Source organism: Condylura cristata, unplaced genomic scaffold (genome assembly GCF_000260355.1).
Source record: "Condylura cristata isolate star-nosed mole 26May11 unplaced genomic scaffold, ConCri1.0 scaffold00003, whole genome shotgun sequence".
NCBI classification, from domain to species: Eukaryota; Metazoa; Chordata; class Mammalia; order Eulipotyphla; family Talpidae; genus Condylura; species Condylura cristata.
In genome coordinates, this window is record NW_004567104.1 from 9,066,130 (window position 1) to 9,081,486 (window position 15,357).

The following is a 15,357-nucleotide window of genomic DNA, read 5'->3' on the forward strand; positions in this document are numbered from 1 at the left end:
AAGACACAAAACATTGATTTAAAAAGACACCTGCATCCCCATATTTATTGCTGCTGTATTTACAATAGGAAAGACATGTAACCAACCCAAATGCCCAAAAGTAGATGACTGGATTAAAAAGATGTGGTACATATACACAATGGACTATTACTCAGCAATCAAAATGAAAAACCCATGTCTTTTGCAGCAACATGGATGGATCTGGAAGGGATCATGCTTAGTGGAATAAGCCAGAAAGAAAAAGAAAAATACCAGATGGTTTCACTTGTAGAAGGAGTATAAATAACCATGGCGGGGTGGGGTGTGGGGAGAAGCAATTGCAATAAAGAAAAAACAGCAAACAACTATATAACAGAGACATTTTACTGGTGGGGAATGGGATCAAAAATGGGGAGGAAAAGTACACAGGACTATGGTGATGGCACATGGGCAAATTGGGATGGGAAGCCCACAGGGATTACAATTGAGATGGAAAAAGGCACAAAATGATGTAAAAATAAACTATTATAATAAAAAAATGTATACACTTCATATTCCCTCCATGAAGTTAATAAACATTATTGACATTACAAGTAACTTTGCTCTTTTTCCCTAGTCAAAGCCTCATTTCATTTTCTTGCCCTCAAAACTCCATTATTCTATATTGTGGCACCTAGAATTATTTTGTCTGTTTCAGACTATCATGCAAACAGTTTATATAGTATGGGTGTTTTGTATTTGTCTCTTTAACCTACATTAGTCTGTGGGTCTCATCCATATTGTTTTATGTAATTCTTAATATGTAAGTTTTATGTGCTCTGAGAAGATCATTCCTCCTCATGTCTATTCTTCAGCAGTCAGATTACATGTAGTTCACTAGATTACACCTCATCTGGGATGTTACATCCACCATTTTTTGTTCTTTCTCCCAATCTTTGATTTCAAAAGATGCTAGCCCTTCACATAAGGCTAATTTTTAGTAACTCCCAGGCATACTCTCCTATAATCATCCTCCTGACCTAAAAGCAAAGACAGGAAAGGAAGAAATGACAGGGTGGAGGAAGGAAGGGAAGAAGAAATGGAGGAAGGAAGGAAAGAAACAAAAAAAGTAGGAAGCCAGAGACTGTGGGCTACATGGAGCCAGGTACCAGGGGTGTTAAACAATTGACTCCAGAAGAGAGACTAACTACAGTGGAAGAAACTGGAAAATTATTTTAAAATCTACCATTCTCAAAAACAATGGGCCTGGATGGTTATACAGTTTTGTTTTGTTTTGTTTTGTTTTGTTTTAATCATGAAGAAGAGAAATCTTCTGATAGATTCAGAAGCTCATGAGAAAAGCCCTAATACCTTCAAACAAGATGGCATATTGCAAATGTTTCTAAAATGAAACACTGCTTGTGTAATTGCTATGTAGCTCTGAATGATGTGCAAATATAGTTACCATTCAGAAGGTTCTCTTTGGGCAACAGGTGTATGGAATCAAAACCTGGATGTAATATTTCAGTCGAGGATAGAAGGATTTTAAACCTGAATTGTGGAATCCTTCCCCCATTAAGTCAAAAGACCACTGCACTGGCACTTACATTTGGTTTGCCTGAGGATTTATCTTGCCTTCTCTGTAAACAGATCAGTACCCCGGGAATTGTAGTCTGGAGCATGGCAGCAGTATTGTAGGGAAAACAGAAGCCATTTTCACTCCATTGGAAAGAGGAAGAGGTCAACCATTGCTTCAGAACAACAAACATTATGAAAAATATATAAACATTTATCAGGATTTCAAGGCACTGAAACACCGTGGAATTAGTATTATCGAGGCAAGGTGTCCATTCTTTTCCAGAACGGATTCAGCAGTGCCCATATTTTGGCCTTCGAGGTCCCATTAAGGAGCATATGTCTACCTCAATGACCCACAGTGTTCATCTGGCCAAAGATCTTATTTGCTGAGATCTATTGTGTGTCATGTTGGTAATCTTGTTTTTTTCCCAAATGGATGTGTGTAGGATAAATAAATTTAACAGGCTTTTTGTGCCACTGGCCTGTGTGACTATCACCTGTAGCCTTGATCATGTTATTTTGGGAGGGTGGGTGCAGGGCACACATGCCTTATTGCGGACAGCTGGGGTATGGGTGTTGTCATTTGTAAGTGGGCACACGCAGCCCAGAGGTCAGTGCTATAAGGGCAAGCATACTCAGAGACACAGACAACTACATGAGAATGAGCTGTGTGACTACTGAGAGGCAAGACCACAAGATAATATGAGAGAGGGCCAGAGAAAGAGTAAGATTCATGGAGGGGCTGGAGGCCACTTTGCCTACCTACCTGTCAGGCCCCGTGTCCAGCCCCCTGTCTCCTTGCATGGCAGCCTCCCTGTCTGGTGTGCCTTCCTGCGAGAGCATAAAAGCCTCCAAAACCTACCAAGGGTTCTGGGGTTCGCCTTTGTCTGTCAGCCCTAATCCATAGTGAACCTGTCCTATGTTTGCTGGCACTAGAATATTGTAAAGATTCACTTGCCATCTCAGACTGTGGAGGGATTTCTGCTTTTTGCTAAGGTTTAAAAGCCTTCTGTCCATGATGGTACAGGAGAGTGGCAGCTCTTTTTAGAGGTGTCCCTCTGATTTACCAGCAGGTCTCTAATCTCTTAGGGCATACTTACTGTGATTGGTAAATTCTTGTTAAAGACTATATAAAAGAAATAATTAGATAAATGCCATTTATTAGATGAATAATAATAAATGAATAATATTTATTCATCTAAATAATACATGTATTAGATGAATAAATGCCATTTTTTAAAAGAATGCAATTTGACCTTGTTTCTAATCAACCAAATACAAGTTGATGTTCTAAGTTCAGGGAGGAGTGAATTATGTGAAAAGATGCTTTCCTTAAGCACCAACAAATTCAGAATAAAAAGTTTCAGGGGAAAGGAAACTTCTAAAATATCCTAAACATTACCCATAACAGATGACAATTGAATGCCTTTGTAAGAGCCCACAGCCAGCATTGCTTTCCCTGTCCTCTTACTCTTTTCCTTTCTCTCTACTTTTTCATTTTTGTTATTATGGAGGGGGGAGGTAACTGAGAAGCTGGAATATAAGACTATTTCTCAGAAATGACCAAAACTAATGCTATTGGGAGGAAGGGATAGGAAGACCTAAAGAAAATTAATTAGTCATGGATATATAATATACAGCACAATGACTATAGTTAATAATATTGGTTTGCATTTTTGAAAGTTGTTAAGAAAGATCTTAAAAGTTCTCATTTTTTGTTTTAAAGGAAAGATCTAGAGAATTTATGTGCCTGGAATTTTAGTATATAATTTTCTACATAAAATAGTTCTAGTCTATGAAACAGTACTACCTTACATCTATTTACTTTTTTCACTTCTACAACTAGCACTTGTACTTCTCTTTGGTGATCTAATTGCTATGAAGATTTTTTTTTTTTATTACTTGCTTCCTTGTTCGCATAAGTCACTTCCTGGGAGTCAGTGCATTTGATACAACCAGTAAAGAAAGACAAAATCATGAGGAGAGTCATGAGTCATGTTAAAACAGCAGTTTAGTCAAGTGCAATGATGATGATCTACTATGTTTTTGTTTTTACTTTGAAAAAAATTATTTTCCCAAGAAGTATCTTCCTTAAATATGCCTTTAGTATATCTACTAAATTCCTGGGACAAAGAGATAATTGAGCACATGGGTACAACAGGTCGTCTAATAACTTCATTCAACTTTATTTTGTTAGACAAGGCGAATAAGTAGATAATGATGGGGTCAATGACTGGATGGAGCTTGTACGTCCTTCCATGTCGGAGTAGGTTATTTCAGTGGATGCCAGTTTCCTCAAATATCTCAAAGATAGACACTTTCATTAGCATCTCAATTGTCCCAGTGTGTGTGTGTGTGTGTGTGTGTGCATGCACCTGTGATGGGAGGTCATTTTCTCCAAGGTTGGTTCCAATCCTGTACCCTAAACTTCCTTCCTGAACTCCAGTGACCCATAACTCTGAACTGAAGTAGGCAGGCTGGAAAATAAATGAATAAATACAAATGATTGTTTAATACTAGAAGTGTTTTGGGTCTTTAGGAGTTTGGTGTATTTTTTATGACCAAACATATGTTATAAGAACTAATTCTTGCTTCTGTCAGTTAATCTGTGGTTTTGTTAGATATCCTTTTGCTTAGAGTCACAGCTTCCAAGAACATATCCAATAATGTTAAGTGAGGACTTACTGAATAAGTTGCACACATTCTTTTTTAACATTTAGGGAATGAACCACCTCTCCCTTCTAAGTGTAGTACATGTTCTTTGCAGAACATTTAGAGTGTAGAGATAAATTAAGTAGGAAAAAAAAACTTTACCTATGAAAATAAAAATTTGACCCTACAACAGAAAGATAATTCTGAAGGTTATATGACATCTCTTGAGGAATGTTATGTGTGCCCCTCTCTGTTTTTCTTTCACGTGTACAAAAATAAGTTTAATGGATAATTTTAAAGCATTAATGTATTGTAGCTGTGTTTTTGTGTCATTAATGTTTCCTTAGTTACCAATTGGATTTTTGAGACTACTCAGTCTAATTTACAGGTAAAAAAACCTCAAAAATACTTAAAAGGACTAAAATTTGATGTCTACTAATAGTGTTATTACTGAAATATTGTTTTCTCCCACCTTCACCCCATTATTATCAGATAACTGTAAACATGCCAATTTATTTATAATTCATCAAGCTTCAATAAACTTGGCCAGTTTTTGCATTAGCAGAATAACAAAATATAACTCCATACTTTTAAAAAAATATTTATTTATGCATACAAGAACTGGGGTACAGGACAGAAGTGAAGGGGGGTGGGATTCACCAGAGAAAAAGTGGGGAGCAGAACAGGCAGATTGACTGAAACACACTGCTGAGGGGAGCAGCAGGCCAGACTGGAGAGGTCTGCTCCACCATGTGGGTCACCTCCCTGACTGGGAATCAAACTTGTGCTACAGTGGCTTTGGAGAGCTTCATAGTGCTTCACTGTAATCTAATGCACTACCAGGGAAGGCCCTAACTTCATACTTTTTTTTTTTTAAAGATTTATTTATTCATACAGAACTGGGGTACAGGCCAGAGATGCGGAGGATGAGAGGCTTCACCAGAGACAGTGGGGAGCAGAACAGGCAGATCGACGAAGTACACTGCTGAGGGGAGCAGCGGGCGGGTCAGGAGGGGTCTGCCACGCCATGTGGAACTCCTCTGGGGCAGGTGGGGATCGAACTCATGCAGAAGTGGCTTAAGCTTCTTAGTGCTGTGCTTTAACCCGCTGCGCCACCAGGGAGGGCCTAACTTCATACTTTTTAAACTAAAATCTACTGTATGTGATTTTCACAAGGAATCTCAAATTGAACTCTTCTCAGTCAGCCTCTCAGGGCAGGGGACCACACCATGGTCTCACTTTCAGGCTTTGCCTGTAATACCTGTGTCTTCAGCTAAATTCCTCTTCTCAAGGTCCCAAAATGTCCTGGGTTGCCTGGGCCTTCCAAGGGTCTTTACCCTTCTTGGTAAACACTGAGAGCAATATATTAGGTTGCCTTTTTCTCAAGGCCCTGAAGTCTATGGATTTCTGAAAGCACTTTGTTTTCCAGTCAAATTCACAGTTATGCAAACAAATACAGTACTCTGGGGAATATGAATACTTACTAGAAATTTATATTCTGTTGGTGAGAGAGAGAAAGGCAAATGCTTCCATTATGTTTACAGAGATGAAAGAGAAGTGTTGAGAAATAAAAGGTAGAAGTTAGAAATTAATATTTTAAAAGGTCATAAAAATGATATTAGTTCTTTTCAGAAATAAATCTCAATCTTCTGTTAGGAGTTTCTATAAGTCCAGTTTTTTTTTATAAGTGCTGCAGTTTTCTGACAAACTTGTATTTTCAGTGTACTGTGAGTCCCCTCTCTGTGATTTTTCCAAATATGGCATTTAGTGAATAATCTCAGTAAATAGTAAAAGGTTTAAAAATAACCATATTTAAACCTGCATATAAAGCAACAGATAAGGGTTTTTGCTCAGTTTTGTAAGCAAATATCAGAATTGACCAGTAATACTAAAAATAGAAGATAATAGGTTTTAAGAAGTCTTTCTTGTCAAGGTACATACATAATGACAAGGTGTAACCATATATACCCATAACAGTACTTTCATGATGTTTTAATATACGCAACTGGCCAATCACAATGATGGAGCCCAGGGGTGCCAGGGACCTCAGAGTTTCTTGAATTCTGTGCAGGAAAGAATTCATGTGTGAGTCTGAGTGGGATGAGTTAGAAATGTAGCTTTGATGTGATAGTACACACTCAAGAAAGAAGATGGACTCCTTGGATCTCAAGACTGCTGATGCATGTATTTAGTTAAGAGGCCATGGGTTCACAGATGAGCTCCTGAACAGATTTTGATCAGTGTTGTTTGACAAGACCTGAGGGTCATAACAATTCTGGTGGTTAAGTAAATTAGGAGAGGTTTTATAATCAATGGCTCCTAGCATGAGCTAAAGAGTCTTAACTATTATGGTTTGAATCATCTTGCTTACGAAGAGCACATATTATTTTATTTAGTTTTTGGATGGGGGAAAGTGCAGGCTCTGTACTAAATAATTCCTGTTCTACCTTTCCCTTCCCTCAGAGATTTCAGCCTCCCATAATCTTATGGGGTTGTTGAAGGCCTGTGGTGGATCTTTTATAGGTATTTCCTGTGGGACAGGGTCATTGGCCTTATGTTATTATGAATAGACAAAAAAAATAAAAATAAAAAATCTCTGCCTACCTTATCTAGAGTGGCAAGAATCATATCTTTACTATAATTATAGGTTTTATTCCCCTTATTAGCATCATTTCAATATAGAATTATTGTAGTTTAGAGGGAACAAATTTGATGATATGAGAATTCATGACCTGAAAATGCAACATAATAATATTCAGTATTACACAGCTGGGGATGATAGCCAAGATGATCACCATGAGAACCATATCTGTGGATCTTGGATACTCTATTAAGGTTAATTTACAGGAGTTCCCTGTAAGTTGGCAATATGGCATTATTCATCCTTTTTGGCCAAGAGATAATCAGTGCCATGCAGTGTAATATTTTGAGTTGACATAGGTTTACAAAATTCAGCTTGAATGGTATGAATTATTTTACCTGTAACACTGACTGTTGTTCTTTTTCAATCTGCAGGCAAGTCCTAAGATGTTATATATTGTTTGTTATTGAATCAATTCCAGAATATAGACCCATTGTGAGAAGTCCTGCTTTTCAAGATAATTTTTAATAGAAATTCAGTATCCCACTTAACTCACTGAATACATAATTTATCTAAATAACCATTGTTAAACGCATATGTATGTATTTATAAACAACATAGAATAAGGATACTAGGAAATGGGCTTTAAAGACCCTTAACTTCTACTGTGTGGATATGTGTTTCATTTGAGGTTTTATTCCAGAATCCAGTTCTTCAGTAAGACTTGCTGAAATTTAAATATAGAACAATGGGATGCTATATTTCATTCATTTGTCCAGAATACAATGATAAAGAAGGGCAGAAATGTTTTTCATTATGAGAAAATTTAGTTCTGTGTGTACAAATGCAGTAATAAGAAACTAATTAAATAGATGCCATTATAAAAGATGTACAAGTACCCAAGGAAGCACAAGAGAGGCAACTATATAACAGACTTTGGTGAAGGGTGCTTAAAAAGAAATGTTTATATTGAACGAAAATTCCCTGAGCCATATACAGACTGCAAAAGGCATCAGATACCATTTAGCTTAAACGTCCTTTGCTGCTGGAATTCTGTGTTGAGTGGTGATCTAATAACACTGGACTTTGCCGTCTGGTTAGAGATTTAGACTGCCTGATTTGAGTTCTGCTTTTACTCAGTTACTGACTGCATTTAGGGTTGGCAAGTTGCTTAATGTCCCTGTGGTGTCTTCATCTATAGAATGGATGTAACATTACACACTTAAAGGTGCTGATGTCGTAGAAGATTTAATATCATTATAGCACTTAAAAGAGTGACCTGTCCTCCTTGGTGGCTCAGTGGGTTAAAGCACAGCACTAAGAAGCTAACGCCACTTCTGCATGAGTTCTATCCCCACATGACCTGGAGGTGATCCACGTGGGAGACCTCTCCTGACCCGCTGCTGCTCCCCTCAGCAGTGTACTTCATCAGTCGGTCTGATCTGCTCCCCACTCTGTCTCTGGTGAATCCTCTCACTGTACCTCTGTCCTGTAACCTAGTTCTGTATGTATAAATAAATAGATCTTTAAAAAAAAATGGTGGCCCATCAGATACAGGCAATTCATAAATACTCAATTTATGCACTGGTCATGTTGATAGGGAATTATTTTCCACAAGCCACTGGTTTGTTAGGAAGTCATTCCTAAGTAGAGACTGAAATTGGGTCCCTGCAGTTTTTAGCTGGAATGTTTTCACACTTGAAAAATGGAAGAAATTTCAGGGAGGTTTTTTTGCTTCAATTTAATAAGGTCATTTCCAACATTTAGAACTTTTTAAAGGAAGTGGTTGGTTAAGGAGGAACAATTGGCACAAGTTAAAAATAATACATATCTTCTTGGTTGCAGAGAATGCCTGGATAACATCCAAAACAGCAGGTTTCAGAGCTTATCTGTACTGCAGGTGGACTCTGAAATGCATTCGGAGAGCACGTGAACACAGACACATTAAACTTTGGTTTTGTACTATGGTGGCACTGTTATTGGCAAACCCAACTTGAAGTTAAAGATTTGCGTCAGAATATGAGCTCATTATCTTGCAGTGAATTCCGTAAAGGAATTAATATTCCCTCACAACGCTGAGATTAAACTCAGCTCTAAAACAGAACCACTCTCCTTTATTACTCTTGGTTCAATCAATATTTGCCAACATGACATTGGCAATCTAAACTAGCCTTTTAGCAGATACCCATCAATTTTTTTCCTACACTGAAAAGATATTAAAAACAAGACAAAGCGAAGAATATTGCATTTTGTTAAACTTTTTTTTGTTGTTGTTAAAGTTTAAGCAAAATTAGTATACTTGCTACTTAGAGAGATTCCCACCCTTGGGTTTCCTGGTATGAACAGGGGGGATAACAGATTTGGGACTAGTGGAAACCACTGTGCTTTGGAACAGAGTGTAGTAGGAGTTGATGCCTGCTTATCAGTGTTGAATTGATTTACTATAATTGTGCAGCCCTTAGATGGCAGAAAAGAATGATTACTAAAAGAGGCACTTTGGGGAAGGTCACACTGATTATCACTAGAGGACAAAGCACATCAAAACTGTGAATGGAGCTGAGACACCACTCTCTGCTGCAGGCTTCATTCACTAAAAAGGAGGGGCTGAGATAACAGTGTAGCATTTTTATGTCCCTCAAGAAAGCACCTGAGTTCTGTAACTGAGTAGCTTACTTACAGAGGATGTTACTAAGTTATTTCTAGAGTTCAGCTATTACAATACTGAGGAACTATGAAGAGATTTACATGTGAAAATTAGAAGTGATTAGTATTGAGTAGCCTTATAATGTAATGTGGGGTTTTACTTTAAAAAGTGTTTTAGGTTCTACATTTTGGTGTGTTACCAACAAGGAAGGGGCAATTTCTTTGGCTTATTTGAACTCAAGATTTACTTATCTTTTTGAGACCACTTATCTTTTCTGAGTGAAGACTGGCACCATGTATTCAAACCCACCAGGTTTAAATCTGAGCCTCAAACCTAGTGTTTCATGATTGGAAAGGGATTTAAGGGATTCTTTGTCCAGTCACCCATTTGATACACAAACCCCTTATCCTCATCTCGTCTGTGATTCCCCAGCACTCAATGCCAGGTACTCTACTCAGTCTACTTAATACTCATTTCTGCCAAGATTGGATGCCCCTGGAAAGTGAGAGCTGATCACAACAAGGTTCAGCTTGCCTTAGTGGAAGGACAGCTGAGAACACTGTAATGCAGTGCAGTGACTACTAACAGAGGCAATGCAGAATTCTACAGGGGAAGAGAGGAAAAATGCTGAGCCTGGAGGGTGCTCCAGAAAAGGAGTCTGTGACTTTCACAACAAGAAACACCATAGTTAAGTCTAGAAGGATGAATAGAAGTGATCTAGGTGACTAGCAATTTTGTTTTCCAGGCAAGAAAACTGCAAGGGCAAAATCCCAGAGGAACTGTGTATCTCTCGCTAGATCTTAATTTTCTCCTTTGTAATACTCCTTATTTTATTGGTATGTTGGAGGAATAAATGATAATATTTTTATAATGGACACAGTATAGTAACTATTCACCAAATTATTATACTGTACTGTAACCTTGTTATTAGTTTATATTATTATAATTACCATAGTAGATCGGTGCAGGAATATGTAAAATATTTCTAGAGCAACCATATGGCCCCACCGCCCCAATCCACAATTCTTGCCTGGTAAATACACTAACATATCTGTAGTAAGGATATCCTACCTGGAATAATCTCAGAGCTTGATGCTTAAATCATGGTGACTCCCCATGCTTGTTACTCATTTCATGTTCATTAAGAACCATATTGATTTGACTTTCCTTGGAGCTAGGGTCAGTCACATGAGTCTCCATGTTGCTGGAAACTCAGTTTCCTCATTTTTAAATAGTGTATCACTCTGATGTTAATGACCACTCTCATTAATTTTGTATTAATACTCACATAGTGCAATCAGTGCCAGGCACTGATCTCAATACCATTTAATTCTCATGAGAATTCTCAACATCAACTTATTCATTATTTTTTAGATGTGGAAACTGAAGTCATGGAGGTTAAGAGCCCAAGTAAACTGAGCTAGGTTGGTTCCAGAGCCCTTGTTCTTTACTTCTACCTCACTGCATCTCAAATAGTTCTGGGGCCCAATAGAACTGACTTTCTGAGACCATAAGGCTGAGGTCAGACCGTGATCATGACAACTTAGCAAAATAAACAAAATTTTTGCTGTGTTTGCCTGGGCACCTTTGTTCTTATTAAGTACCTGGATATCAGTCTTACACTTGGAATTTAGACCTCACAATCCTTTCTCAACCAGCTAAAGAGAATGATGAATCACCTTCTGCTTTTAAGATATTACATGCACTGACCTTCATTGAGGTTTCAGTATGCCAGGCACTGGATTCAAAGTTCTCCCTAATCTAAAACAGGAGTCCTCAGCTCTAAATAGAGCCTCCGGCAAAACTGTTTTTCAGTCATCATGTGAATGGGGATTTACATTTTTTATATTGGGGAAAGGTTATTTCATTTCCACAGAGAATCTTACAGTTTAAAATTTTCTCTGATGAAATGGAGATAGCCAACAGCCCACCATTGGTTTTCCTAAGAGTTACACAGAAATCATGTTCAAGGAGAATACACATGTTCATTCCTGCATAACTTTGACTCCAACTCTAAGAGACATGTTGGCTTTGCTAAACAGGTGAACTGTGAGTGAACCCAGAGGACTTCCTTTTGCCTTTCTAGTCTGAGACTGAATCTGAAAACAGGTTTTATTGCCTCTTTCTCAAAAGCCACACTCTATAGTTGATCATTAAAATCTTACTATACCAGTGACAGAAAGAGTAGCACTGACTTTCTCTCCCTACCACCAGGCCTCTCTAGGTCAGAGCCCCTCTTAAGGTAGCCCACAGATCTACTATTGTTCTGAAAGAGAACTGAGAATAGAAAAGAAAGATATCATCACAAAGAGCCAGTAAGGCCAAATTGAGGATTTTTCCTTCCTCTGACCCACTGAAAGCAACTACTCCTATTAACAGCCTCAGCATGTACTCTATCTTTATTCCTTAGTAAGAGGAGATTTTGTTGAATGGGAGAGGATTGGGGTGGTAGGAACATGATTGAGTGTCCGTAGAAGTCGACTTGTGCAGCACATACTTTGTAGAAGGCAAATGATGGTCTTATCTTACTTGCTCTTCAAATCCACAGATGGGACTGGATGCAGCATGTGATGAGGCAGAAACACCATTTATTAGGTGAGTGGCATTGTACAATTTACTTACCCTACAAGAATATATAAGGCTGGTACAAGTTATGCAACTAAACAAGTCCACATGACTGGTGGAGATTTCACCACCTCTTTTGTAGCAATCAAGAAAACAATTACAGAAAAAAAAATCATTAGCAAGCATAAAATCTTATCAATCATTTGACCTGACTGACATTCATAGAGCCTTCTTGCTACCACAGAGGTGGCATAACTAGACTCTCCACCAGGTGATCCAGTGACAGGTTTATTAAAGGTTTTCTTTGTATCTAGTTTCTAATTTGAAATTTTATATAATTGTACAACCAAGAAAACAATAAGTCTTGCTTCACATTATATGCAGTTCGTTTCACAATTATTTCACTTTTGACAATTCTGTCACATTTCCATGATTTATACATTCTCTGCTTTTCAAAAACATCCTTCTTCTTCTGCCTTTGTTCCCTCTGGTGGACAACAGTGGGCAGAGATAGGAAGGAGACTCAGGATATAGGCATTGTACTTCCAATAACATTTCTGTCTACTTTCTTATTTGGCAGAGTTAGGATGTGGGAGGTAAGGGTCAGTCTTCGGCCATGTTGCCACAGTACTATTTGTGGTTACTTAGTTTTCACTAACTGCTCTGGTCTTAGAAACTATCCTCATCTACTTTCCATTCCAGTAAAATGGCGTTAATTATGTTGGACAGCCAAGATTGTTTTCCCAATGTACCAAATATGTTTTTAGCACCAATTAAGAGGAATCAGACAAAGCAGTTCCTATACACAGTATTTTGTACATTTATTCAGTCTCCCTGTGTTAAATCATTTAAAAAATAATGTAATAGAGTTTAGAGTGATAATAATATTGGTGAAGAGCTTATGAATTGAAAAATTAAGAAAAGATAAAACAGTCCATGAGAAGAATATGAGTCAATGCAAGCAAGTAAAGAAATACATACTGAGGTGGATGAATCATTGTCCAGACTTCCCCTGGGTATTGCTTGCCCAAGCCTCCTGCTGAGGCAGATGTGTTTTTGCAAGCCGGTTGGAGGTGATTAAATAGAAGGTGGTTATTCACTTTTAGCATCACAGCACCCACATGTAGGTTGAAGAAAACTCTAATGAAGACAATTGCTGGGAGATTTTAGAATCAGAATTCAAATTACTTTTAAAATTAAAAGAATCAGAGTAGAGACAGCACCCATCTTTTATCTAATGAAACAGAAAAGGACTGATGGAGATCAGCTTGGCACATTAGGAAAACAACCTCAGGGCTCCCGCTGACAGGACACTTTTCCCAAGTACTATTAATTATAATGCATTATTAGCTAACTGCGGGCAGTAGGCACTGGACACACTTTGCATGTTAACTAAAGTGCAGCAACCATTTAGCTAGTGGAGCCTGCTCAGTCTTTCAAATTGTCTTAATCATTAGTGAATTAGTTAAACTATAACATTAGGAGATAAAAATAATCACCAGTATCACTTGGGAACAAATCTAAACTGGAACTGGATTTCAGAGGCTCTGCGTGCACACATCACTGACTGTGCAGATTGATGAGTGACAATTGACAGGTGCCAGACCCAGCCAGCTTCACCCCTGCCTTGGTGCAGTTATGCAATATCAATATCGTTGTTGCAGGTTGATTTCTACTTCAGAGCGTGGGTGTGTAAGCCAGGGAAGGCAGTGACCTGCTCTTTTAATTCTGTTTTCAATCATCCAGAAATCGAAGATACAGTTAGCAGATTTTTGAAACTCATGTTCCTTGCAGTGCTTTCTTTTTGGGCCATTTCACTGATTATTAATGGGTCCACCAGAGGAGGTCTGGAAATGATTCTGAAACTCAATTAAGCCTTCTTGGCAGTTCTGGAAAGAGGTTTTGAGTGCTGGCTCATAGACTGTGAAAGGAAGCTCAAATTGTGCTTTCAGATTTATGTCTGGATTTTGATGATTGGCATATTCCTTTTCTGCTGAAATCATCCAGAGTGAACAGAATAAACAATTCTTAATTGACTTGGTTTTGATGACTGACCGTAGACAGAAGACATGGGGAAAAAAATCTCTCCTCAGGTGACCTGAAAAGCAAAGAAGTTTATCACCTTTCTTTTATTCAAAAAAATTTTAAAACCTTAAATTTATTAAAAAAAATTACATTTAGTAAAGTTCACTTTTTTTGGGCATGTAATTATGAATTTAGACAAATATATATCATCCACCACTGCAATCAATGTAAAGAACAGTTTAATTTATTTTCCTAAGTTCCATAATCATATAACTTTATATTTCATGCCCTTGCAAGCACTGTTAACTACCTCTAGATGTTAACTACTTTTCTAGATGTCATATCAATAGAATTATAGTCTATAGAGCTTTTTGAGTCCAGTTTGTTCATTAAACAAATGCAGTTGAGATTCATCCATGCTGTTGCATAGACTCAATTAATTAAACAAGGAAACTTTTAGACCATGGTGGTACCAAAGCCTTGGCAGCCTATCTAAGCAAACAAAATCCTAAGCCTGTAAATGCCTCAGGAATAAGAAATTCAAACCTAAGGACATCCAATAATAAATAATCAACAAGCCTTTCCCAAATAAGCCAACTGCTTAAGTTCTAGCCAAATGATTTCCTTGTTTTGCTTCTGTGTTGAAAGACTCCCTCCCCTCTAGCTTCTGTTAGTGGGTGTTCCCAACCACTTCTTGTTTGATGCTGCCCAATCAGAATTGAGTTTTGCTCAAATACACTCTTAAAAATTGTAATATGCCCCACTTTATCTTTTAATACATGTTTTGTGGTTTATGTTTTTAATTGCTGAATTGTATTATATAATTTGCTCATTCGTTCATCAGTTCAGTATGGTTGTTTTTGCCTTTGATGGTTAGGGAAAAAGCCACTATAAATGTTTGTGTAGTTTTTGTGTGACATAAGTTCTCACTTATCTTGGGAAAATACCTAACTGTAAGATTATTGGGTCTTAGGGTACAAGTATATTTAACTTTATAAGAAACTGCCAAACTACTTTTCAAAATGCCCCTATCATCGTGTTTTCTACCAGGAATGAACAAGAATGCCTCTTGCACTGGCATTTTCAAATATGTTTCTGGCATGGATTCCTAGATTAATTTTTTTATGGTTACAAAACATACTTTGTATGATTTCAGATTTTTTAAACATTTACTAATATACGCTTTATGGCATAGAATATAAGCCATCATGGTGAATGTTTTATGTCACTTAGAAAGAATGTATTCTGTTATAGGGCATTAAAAAAATGTCAGTTTGGGGCCCTCCCTGGTGGCGCAGCGGGTTAAAGCACTGCACTGAGAAACTAAAGCCACCTCCGCATGAGTTCGATCCCC

The 15,357-nt window shown here is 37.7% G+C and overlaps 1 pseudogene; it reads left to right on the forward strand.

Moving 5' to 3' along the window:
- The first annotated feature begins 288 nt into the window (after positions 1-288).
- Positions 289-1,926, forward strand: LOC101624312 (annotated as a pseudogene).
- The last annotated feature ends 13,431 nt before the right edge of the window (positions 1,927-15,357 follow it).